Source organism: Berghia stephanieae, chromosome 5, assembly GCF_034508935.2.
Source record: "Berghia stephanieae isolate SIO BIC M18660-M18661 chromosome 5, UCSD_Bste_1.3, whole genome shotgun sequence".
In the NCBI taxonomy this organism is placed as follows: domain Eukaryota; kingdom Metazoa; phylum Mollusca; class Gastropoda; order Nudibranchia; family Aeolidiidae; genus Berghia; species Berghia stephanieae.
In genome coordinates, this window is record NC_088364.1 from 74,099,983 (window position 1) to 74,111,928 (window position 11,946).

At 37.9% G+C, this 11,946-nt stretch overlaps 1 protein-coding gene across 1 annotated transcript in view; it reads left to right on the plus strand.

Moving 5' to 3' along the window:
* Positions 1-603: 603 nt before the first annotated feature.
* Positions 604-11,946, plus strand: part of LOC144973592 (uncharacterized) — a 188,413-nt gene continuing 177,070 nt past the window's right edge. Inside the window, exon 1 of the mRNA XM_078916225.1 lies at positions 604-991. The gene's annotated coding sequence lies outside the window, so the exon portion shown is untranslated. The remainder of the gene's footprint in view (positions 992-11,946) is intronic.

Consider the following 11,946-nt stretch of genomic DNA (forward strand, 5'->3'; position numbering starts at 1 on the left):
AGTAACCCCCGCCCCCCCCAATAAAAAAAAACAGAAAAAAATAAATAGTATACAACTAGCACAAAGCTGGTCAATACAGAAAATCAAAGCTTGAAATTGAAAATTGAAATATTTTAGAGAATAATATTAGAGGCAAATTTTTTTAAAGCGCAAAAGGAAAGATAGGCATACGGGCAAAATATGATGGGGGGGGGGGGGGGGGGGGGGGGGGGTGTCAACACTGAAGAATAGCAAGGAAAAGCAGAACTGAGGCTTGAAAAATAGCAATGGAAAAAGGGGAATTTCTATATTTTGAGAGGCTACTATCGGACATGATTCAATGTGATAATTCATTAAACCCAAACCATTCTCATCAATCTACTTACATGTAACTATTCCATCTATCAGCCTATTCCACGCTCTTCTATCTACCCTCTTCTTCTTCTATCCATTAACCCATCCACCCACCCACTTATCTACCCATCCACCCGCTAATCCTGTGACACCTTCAATTACCCATCCATCTTCACACCAATTATGAGTTCTGTCACACGAAAGAGACGCGAAAAAACCCCCACAGAGACAAAAACTCCAGTCATAAACGGATGGTCCTCAAATACTACTAAGTCAAGGAGTTTCAGCCACCGCGCCGCTGTAACAAACCGCGCGCGATCGCGTGCTTGATCTGTGCGCGTGCTTGAGTGAGTTATGAATTGCTCACTGATTCCCCATGGCACGTGAATTCTGTGAGTAAAATGAGGCGAAGAGGATGCGAGCGAGGGTCGAGAGATTGATGGACACTTGTTGCTTGGGAATAATCGACAGTGAGCGCTGACTTCCGTTTTTTGGGGGGTAGAGTCGTGAAGTTTGAAATGTCGTTTTGAAGTAGAATAATTAATTGTGTCAATGTGTGCACACTATTATTAGTATTAGTGAATTTGATTTGTGTAACTATAGCTGTGTTGCAGTGTTTCATTACGGACTACTGAAATCGCCCAAATTTAATATTCACGTAAGTAACTACCAATTCTCTCTCTCTCTCTCTCTCTCTCTCTCTCTCTCTCTCTCTCTCTCTCTCTCTCTCTCTCTCTCTCTCTCTCTCTCTCTCTCTCTCTCTCTTCTCTTTCTTTTCTTTCTTCTTTTGTTTCTATTGTTTTATTTGGTTATCAGCGGAGTCTTTCAGTACCATACCACATCCCCCCCACCTCCCACATAACTTATTAAATCTAAACGGAATGAATTTAACGTATAATAAAACTATTCGTGCAATTAATTAGTGAATTATGACCAAGTCGTTGTGTTGTGAGATATTTTATTAAGGTCTCAAACATCGCGGTATAGATAGAACGAAGAGGACGTCACTCAGGTCTTTGTTATTGTCTTTTTTTTTGTTGTCATCCACGTTTATGAGTAATTCTTACTAAACTCTATTATCCAGACTATAGATATTATGCGCTTGGCTAAGAAGTTCACACCATTGCCATCCGGAAGTAACACGGACCAACACACAAAATTATGTGTAACCTTGAACTTTTATAGTCTGGTTAATACAGTTTAGTGAGAATTACTCATAAACGCGGATGGCAAAAAAACAAACAAAACAAACCCCCCACCCCCCAAAGATCTGAGTGACGTCAACTTCGTTCTATCTATTGGATTGGTTTTGATGAAAACAAAAATATTGATTTTGAATATCGTTCACACCACATGACCTTTCTATAATTAACTGTTATGTTACACTTCTTGATAAATGATACTCGGTACAGATTTAGGGTGTAACTATAACTCTGTCTATTATAAGGGTAGGAAGGGGTGAAAGGAGGGGGGGGGGGGGGGTGAAGCTTGGCAAGTTGTATTTCTGCAAACGCAACACATACCCCGCTGTCGCTCACATTGCGGAGCTGCACTGCGGCTAACGCGTGGCTATTGCAGTTTTCCCTTCCCATAAATTCAAAAGATAAATTTCTTCATAGGGTTAGATAAAGGAAAATGTATTTTTTCGATGTTTATTTTAAAAACAATTAACTTGGGGACTTGTTTAAATATAAGTAATAATGAACGTAGAACCAAATGGAGTCCGATCGACGTACACTTGTTTTCAGGTCTGATAACCCAATTCCTTAAGGGCTCATTGTTGTAATGGAAATCTGTTAAAATGACGCAACATATTGTCTATTACAACAATGTTAAACTCGACCCATAATTGCGCTCGGACGTCGGACCTGCATATATGTACACGTCGAATCCGATCTATCCGTGCCTCCATTCTAAGACCTGCTTAATTGTCACACCCAGATGCCGCTTCGCGAAGTCCCAGGTTTGAGAGTTTGTGTCGAGATGAGGGTCATTTAAATCGATCAATATTTGAAGGACGAGTTTTCTGGCCAAATTCTTAAATGTGGGTTTTTCCAGAGTACGGAGTGACATATAGATAATTCGAAGATGACGTCACTCATGTGTTTGTTATTTTTTTTGCCATCCGCGTTAATGAGTAATGCTCACTGAACTGTAGTAACCTGACTATAAACGTTCATGGATACACACGGTTTTGTGTGTTGGTCCGTTATACTTCCGGATGGCAATGTTATGAGCTTCTTAGCCAAGCGCATACTTTCTATAATATTGTCGGAATGTTACGTAGTTCGTTAAGGGCGTTTCATAGGCTATTGTATATAGAATGAGAATTTAGTTTCGTACTTGGGTGGAAATTATTGAAGCAATATGAAACAATGGAAATTGTTCAATATGTAATTTTATGTCACTGCATAATTAAATTTCTAACAATAACCTACGCATTAAGAGTGAATACGTTAGTCTTTGTGATTATAGTCACGAGTTTTAACTCACTCAACCCTAAAACCGACTATATCCGTAGTTTACCCGGGTTAATTTTACCCCATGCCTATTGAATTTATTACATTTTTCTGAGACAAATTATAGGTGTAGTATCACAGCTATTGTTCTTAATTTTTACATGTTAATGGTAGTTGAATAAAACTCTCTGTACATGTTCATTTTTAATACATTTTTTTTTCCAGTTTTGAAAAGTAGCAAAAATTTCTAGGATTGAGTGAGTTAACCATGGCATAAGCGACAAAAGCATCTTGTATCAATTTATTTGTTGAATGCTACTGACTGACAGCTGTGGCGATCAATACGAACGTGTGTGTTCACACGATTGTATTCAAGGAAAGAACTGCTCATATCACCATCCTCACACAATTCATTAATAGTCACACATGTATGTACATAGGAACTTACATACACACCGGCATACGCTACAACAATGGTCTAACACTAACGCATCATGCAAATAAGGATACACGTTTTAACATGTGTATGATATTTTTTTAGTTCTGTGGTTTATAGTAACAGATAGATGCCAAAAGACTTCTTCACCCCCCCCCCCCTCCCATCCCTACACTTCTCTCTCTCTCTCTCTCTCTCTCTCTCTCTCTCTCTCTCTCTCTATCTATCTATCTATCTATCTATCTATCTATCTATCTATCTATCTCTCTTCTCTCTCTCTCTATCTCTCTCTCTCTCTCTTACCAACAACAAAACGATGTGTAATCTTCAACGTTTATAATATGTTAGAGGGACTTTAGTTAGAACTTATCGTCAAACTGGCGGTTTAAAAACAATAACAAAGGGACAAATGACATCAACTTCATTCATACATTCTATTGATAGTATGCGCTTGGCTAAGAAGCTCATAACATTGCCATCCGGAAGTATAACGGACCAACACACAAAACTGTGTGTATCCTTGAACGTTTATAGTCAGGTTAATACAGTTCAGTGAGCATTACTCATAAACGCGGATGGCAAAAAACAATAACAAAGACCTGAGTGGCGTCATCTTCGAACTATCTATAGATCAATAGATCCTCCAAAAATAGTCTAAGGATTCGAGCGTCGCCATCGTTAATATATAACCTGACACTAGAACCCTCTCGGACTTACAGTTTTACGTCATTTGTAGGTTTGCGTAGCGTCTAGTGAGTTGTCGTTAGTAGAGCTCAAGGAAACGAGTGATTCCATTGGTTGAACTATTGAATACAACTCACGATTTGTTTACTTTTGTGGTCAAAGACTTGTCTTTTGATGTAATTTTTTGGTCAGTGTCAGGCTATAGATAGTATGCAGATGACGTCACTCAGGCCTTTGTTATTGTTTTTGCCATCCGCGTTTGTGAGTTGTTCTCACTAAACTGTATTAACCAGACTATAAAAGTTCATGATTACACAGAGTTTGTGTGTTGGTCCGTTATACTTCCAGATGGCAATGTTGTGAACTCCTTGGCCAAGCGCATTCTATCTATAGATAGTTCGAAGATGACGTCATACACGTCTTTGTTATTGTTTTTTTGCCCCCGCGTTTATGAGTAATGCTCACTGAACTGTATTAACCCGACTATAAACGTTCATGGGTACACACAGTGTTGTGTATTGGTCCGTTATACTTCCGGATGGCAATGTTATGAGCTTCTTAGCCAAGCGCATACTATCTATATAAGTTAACGATGGCTACGATTTGAGTCCCAAAAGATTTATTCCAATAGATAGTATGCGCTTAGCTAAGAAATTCATAACATTGCCATCCGGAAGTATAACGGACCAACACACAAAACTATGTGTAACCATAGACGTTTATAGTCTGGTTAATACAGTTTAGTGAGAATTACTCATAAACGCGGATGGCAAAAAAAAAAAACAATAACAAAGACCCGAGTGACGTCAACTTCATTCTATCTATATGAAATGTCACACTTTCCCTTGGGTTTGTACACCTGGTAACATTATCACAGAATCCTTCAGAAAAGTGAGTGGAGCAGGCACTTATGTTGGTAACAACAAGAGATAAAGTGAATAGAAAAGTGCCAGAAGACAATAGAGAATAAAAATTTTCGCGGCGGTGATGGGGTTTGAACCTGCGACCTTATTGGTACGACAATCCGCCTGGCCGATGAGAGCGTGACTCTACTGTATGAGCTATCCACGTTCGGCCAGGCGGAGTTGTCGTACCAATAAGATCGCAGGTTCAAACCCCATCACCGCCGCGAAAATTTTTTATTCTCTATCTATTGTCTTCTGACATTTTTCTATTCACTTCATCTCACAGAATCCTTCACATCATCGTCATGACAACCTTTTTTGATTGTTTGTTTAACGACAGCATTTTCAAAGCTGGTCGGCTTGATGGCACCCTGGAGTTGTTGAAGAGGGAGATATCGTTTGAAGTCAAGGAACGGAAATAATATAGAGGTCAAGGTCAATGCTCGACCTCAACCACATGTAACCAAAAATATAAATGCGGTTCTATTTATCGGGGCGAACAAAATGCTGGAAATTGAATTTATAGTCAAAATTATATTTGCATTGAATTAAACTGCGTTACTGATGAGAATCATAATACGGGAGGAGGCCTTCCGAAAGCTCCTACATCCCCAATATTCTTGTTTTTTTATAAGGTTCTACTAGGGGGTTTGGGAGTGGGGAAACTTGTTTTTATTTTTTATAAAGTCTCCCCCAACCCAAACCCCCTACAAGAACAAGAATACTGGGTATGTAGGAGCTTTCGGAAGGCCTCACCATCTGGGTGGGGATCCTGACCTCCCATAGTGGGCAGGGAGGTACATGCTGTGTCTTCTATCCCCCCATAACCGTTTTCCAATTGTTTCCTGTCATTGTCTTGGAATAAGATTACTTAGTTTTGTCCTATCCTTGCCGGAGTTCCTTGGCTGGGAGGGAAACAGTCGAATGTATAGTTATAGTTTTGGGAAATGATATTTTTTTCCTTGTAAATCATCTCTCTGTTATGCATTGTATTATGTTTAGTTTACATATTATATTATATGATTGGTAAACAATTGAGTGTATTCCTCTTAGTTGGGGCCTGTGCTTGTGTCTGGATGAAACTTTTCGGTGATCTCAAACTAAGTCCTTTGGCGGTATGCTCTTGGAATCTACATCTGTTCCCTATTTGAACCAATTCCCCTTTGTCTTACCTTTTCTTTTGTGCTTTAATTGTAATTCTAGCACTTTTTCCATCCCATTTTCTTCTTTTTTACTGGCGCTGATATGACCTTAATGTGTTGCAAGCGCCGTAAAACCCTTAAAAACAAAAACAAAAACAAGGCCTCACCATAATACTTTTCTTAGAATGCAACGAACTGAAAATACATTTTTTAAAGTTCGACTTGCCGACGTCTGAGCCCGTTTTCATGCATGCAGACTAGCCCTTAGTTGACTATAGTCAAGAACTTGGAAAAATCGGATTTCATGTGAGCTGACCAAGCAAGTCCCAGACTAAAATCACGGCACCTTCGGCCTTTTGGCCAAGTTTTAGACATTTGCGGAGGCCGGACTTCGAGCCTAGTCTGAGACTAATTACTAGGATACAACATAGCGTAGACCAGATAGCAGCGATTTTAGATTGAGAGAGCTTCATTCGGAAGGAAAATACGTCTGTTACGAATTACAGAGGCAAAAAGTGTCCTGTTGCTATTGACAATGGCTTTAAAAAAAAACCGTAAGATAAATGAAGATCATCGAAAATATACATTTTGTGAGTAAAAAACAAAACAAAAAAACAAACAAACAAACAAACAAAAAAAAAAAAAAAAAACAAACAAAAAAAACAAAACAAAAACAAACACAAAAAAAAGAAAAGAAAAACAAAACACGCGAATTTAATCGGCTCGCGAGTTGCAAGTGAACAGAGACTCAAAGTGGTATGGTTGGCTTCAAAGAACAACAACAAAAATAAATTATTTTGGAGACAAAAGTTATTCTGCTGACATTGTAACTGATAGTAATCATGTGATTCATCAGAGCACACTTTCTGTTTTATTTGTTTGTTTTTTTCTGTATTTTTTTTTTGGTTCAATTTGTTTGAGTTTCAATGAAACTTTCATTGGCCTACAATATAGAATTGACAGTCGACCATGGACATCATTGTAGTCTGATCAGTAGACAGTCACGTGATTTGATTCATCATGGCAAAAGTAAGTTCAAATATGAAACGGAACGAAATATTATCTATACCGGATGTGTTGCTAATTTCCACTTTGTGATGCAAGTATGAAGACTGGTATCTTACACACCATCGTGTACTAGAGAGCTTGATGTCACCAGCGGAATTAGTCACCGTCCTTACAACGCCCACTTCTAGGTAAGAGCCTAGCTAGTCAGAGACTTGGAATCGTTGATGAAATCCGATTTTTTAAAGTCACTTCCTTCCGGTTAGACTTAAGACTAGCAAGTCGATCACTAGACTAGTAAATAACTAAATCTTGTCCGCTTACATGAAATTGGGTTAGGGTTAGGGTTAGGGTTAGGGTTAGGGCCCTGGTTCACCTTGGCATAGCAGCAGAGTGAGACAACGGATGACGTTCGTCTCGGCCACGCACAGACAGGTCAATAGACAGACTACTAGGAGCCCTGTGTTCTCTATGGGTCAATATACACCTATTGGTTGAAGGGAACATAACAACACCCGTCAGACAGTCGAGACCGAATAAAAACAATGGCAGTTGGTGGTCAACGAACCAACTACTCGTTATTATCATCGATGGTATGAGTTTAAGTAAAACGCTTACTAGTTCTCCACTCAATCGTATACATGATACTAAGTGTAACCGTTAACGGTTATAGTCTGATTGAACGAATCAAGTGAAAACTAATCACACAACTTGTGGTCGAAATACAATAATTTAAAAAAAAGCAGGCTGATGTCAACTTCCTTCATTCTATAGATAGTATGCGCTTGGCTAAGAAGCTCATAACATTGCCATCCGGAAGTAAAACGGACCAACACACAAAACTGTGTGTATCTATGAACGTTTATAGTCGGATTAATACAGTTCAGTGAGCATTACTCATAAACGCGGATGACAAAAAAACAATAACAAAGACCTGAGTCACGTCATCTTCGAACTATCTATAAACAACCAGCGATAATTTGTCTGAACTGTCCTGAGGATGTGTCAAAAATACACACACACACACGCACGCACACACACACACACACACACACACACACGCATAAACAAACTTCGCTTTCATCAAGCTCAAGATAATTTATGTTCAGGGCCATTTTATTGTCAATATATACGCAACCAGCTGGTCTACAAAATGGATTTATGCACGAAAAGAAGAGGCAATAACCAACCATTCAGTGTCGTCGACGGAACCTGGTTTATATCTGCTGGATGTGCCTGTCAAATTGATTATAGATTGTACAGCCGGGTTATTATATTTGTCACGATGCTGCGATGGCCGAGAAACTTGGCACGATTTGGCACGCGCGCGGCGAGCCAGTACTGAAAGGGTTAATTTGAATGGCGAAAACATGAAAAGTGAAATCGATAAATTAGTAATGAAACCTTTCATTGAACAATTAATTCAGGAATACGTTGGATGTGAACGCAATTAAATGAAGAGTACACACGACCGCGCGCGCGCGTTCACACTCACACACACACACATACAGACATCAGAGTCTAATTCGTGTAGTAGTAGTAGCGTATGGCTACACCTCCAAATTATGTTTGCCGATCCATGATGTCAGATCATCTCCGGCTTCAAAGATTGTTTCGTACCCCCCTTCTAATTTTGTAACTGGGCATTGCAGGACCAGATGATCAATGGTTTGATGGTTTCGTGTCATACATTATAACAATGATAATAATAGTAATAAAAATAACATTTGTATAGCGCCATTCCCCGATTTAATCAGGCTCTAGGTACTAGGTACTATCACAAAGATACAGTCATAAAAATCAAATATTATGCATAGTCCCACGCTTAAAACCTACTCAAATAGATACACAAACACACACACACACACACACACACATGAACATGCAAACCCACCCACACACCCATAATACATAAACACACTCAAGTCACCTTCATGTCACGCACTGTTACACAGATTAGATGGAGTCCTAAAATTCAGATTTATGTATCTATAGTCTCACGCTAAAAACGTACTCAAATTCAATCAAACACAAACACACACACACACACACACAAATATACACATAAAAAAATAATTGAGCTTTATATAGCACAATATCCACTAAATGTGCTCTAAGCGCTTTACAAGGGGTCCCTGGTCAACAGCAACATTTAACATGTAGGACGGGACATGGCGTCTGTTAGGCGATATTACAATTTTTCGGACAAAGACAACGCTGTTAACGGCCAGGTAGTCATTTTACACCTGAGTACGGTGATAGAATGTGAGGAAAGAGCCTTTTCCAAGGACTCAACTATGCGCCGAGCGTGAGGCTCGAACACAGGACCTTCCGATCCGAAAGCGAGTGTCATGCCACTAGACCACATAGCCGCAGAATATATATATATTGGTGATCAAAAATTTGTATACATCTGGTTTCTTTTGACTTGAACCGTCACCTATTCAAAAGAAGCAAACAACACCTGATGGAATTGGTTTTTATACCAATTATATATATATACAAACACACACACACACACACACACACACACATGTACCCATCCTCTCTCTCTCTCTCTCTCTCTCTCTCTCTCTCTCTCTCTCTCTCTCTCTCTCTCTCTCTCTCACACACACACGCTCACAAACGAATGAATTAATAAATGGGATACGCAGCCGTCACTTCACAGTACGATCAATGAAATTAAATAATCAAATATGGTTACATAAGTAAATAATTTATAAATTAGTAGTACATGATCAGTTAACGAATGTTAGATGTTTGTGTTGAGAATGTTGGCCATTTATTTAGCTTAAATGCTAGCCTACTAACTTCGCGGCGTTTGTGTTTTGAACCCGTGACCTCAAGAAGTCGGGGAGAGAGTGGCTCTCGATAGACAGAATTTAATTTTAAGCGACCTTTTTTGGGGTCGTGGATAGCTCATACAATTGAGTCACGATCTCCCCAGCCAGGCGGAGTTGTCGTACCAGTAGGGTCGCGGGTTCGAGCCCCGATCGCCGCCGAGAATTTTTTATTCTCTGTTGTCTTCTGGCACTTTCCTACTCAGTTCATTTCTTGTTATTATCAACATAAGTGCCTGCTCCACTCACTTTTCTGAATAGGTAAGTCATGAATGTAATGTTGGAGGAATGAATGAATGAATAAATGATTTGTTTCATAACACTTGACAGTGGATTAAGTATTGCTGGTGTGCGTTTAAGTAGTTACACGACAACAAATTATCAATTCACTGAGACATATTATAGGCGTACTATCAAAGCTAATGTTTTTAGTTTTTGCATGTTAGTGGTAGGTGAATAAAACTATCTATGTACATGCTAATTTTTAATATATTTTTTTCCAATTTGAAAAGCAAAAATGTCTAGGATTGAGTGAGTTAACAAAATATATTTTTTTCTAATTAACACATTTATTTTTCCTATTTATCTATTTTAAAAATTTTATTTTGGTCACCGACGTATGTTCAAGTTGTTGCCTAAAGTTATTTAAATATCTCTGATTTCTCAACGCCCCCACATCCCAGTTTAAATTTACTCACAGATTACGGGATGTGAAAATCCCATTTGCCATCTTGCTTTGATCTAGACTCGATGCAAGATTTAGATATGTGTGATTAACAAAATAATATTATAGAATTACGAAGGAAGGTTGGCGTTTGCGACTAGTGACGAACACTAAACTTGAACTTGACCTTTTATATAGCGCAATATCCACTATTGAGTGAATGCTTTATCTAAAAAAAAAAACAAAAAACAACCCGAAACGTTCATTTGATCTGTTTTTATAATTAAATTGAAGCTTACATTCAACTTCACGTTATTATTTATTTCTTCGCGCTTCGAGCAGCAACATTTACACTGATGTATCAAAAAAGTCATTTTTTACATTGTTATATATCAATATCAAATTGTATCCTACGCATGTTTTTGTAGACAATGTGCTGCGAGTAAAAGTAATTTCAATTAATAATCAATTCTACATGAGTCAAGCCAATTATAAATTATAATTCGATCCTGTATCATTTCAAGTCATACGAAACAGTCAAAGTAATTGAAAAAAATATATATTATATATTCTATTTAATAACAAAATAAAAACACAAAACAACAACAAAACAAAAATAATATAAGAAAACAAATAAAAATCACCCAAAAAAAAAACAAAAAAAAAAAAAAAAAAAAAAAAAAAAAAAAAAACAACAATAAACCCCCTCCCCCCATAAAAAAACAACAAAAAAAAGACTAGAAAACAACAAAAACAACCTAAAACAAATCAAAACGGAAAGTAAAACCACGAATAGCAAACGAAAAGAATTAAACTCACCAAACAACAGCAACGAGAACAAGAACAATAACAACAACAACAGTAGCAACAACAAAAACAACAACAACAACAACAAAGAAACAAACAAAACAAAAACAATAAATAATATCAGATGAAACGAAATTTGAAAAAAAACAAACAAAACCACAAACGCTGAGTCAGCTCAATGCTCCAGGTATGACTGACCTCCAATGTTTCTTGTATATTTATCTTGCTAATTCTGAGAGACAAACCTGGCAGATACATTCTATATAATACTGTATGTTCAAAATCAATAACATAGAAAGGTATGACAGATTATAAGCTGATACCCAGCCATTAGATCTTCTATTGCCCTGAGGCCTCCCTCGTTTCGACCTTGGCACCTATGATAAATTCATCACCCTTAATCCTCATATCACCATCATGATCATCATCGTCATCATCATCATCATCATCATCATCCTCATCATCATCATCATCATCATCATCGTCGTCGTCATCGCATCATCATCATCATCATCACATCATCAATAATATCATCATCATCATCAAACATCATCATCATCATCATCATATATCATCATCAAATCATCATCATCAATTCTCACATCATCATCATCATCATCATCAATCATCATCATCATCATCATCATCATCAATCATCATCATCATCATCA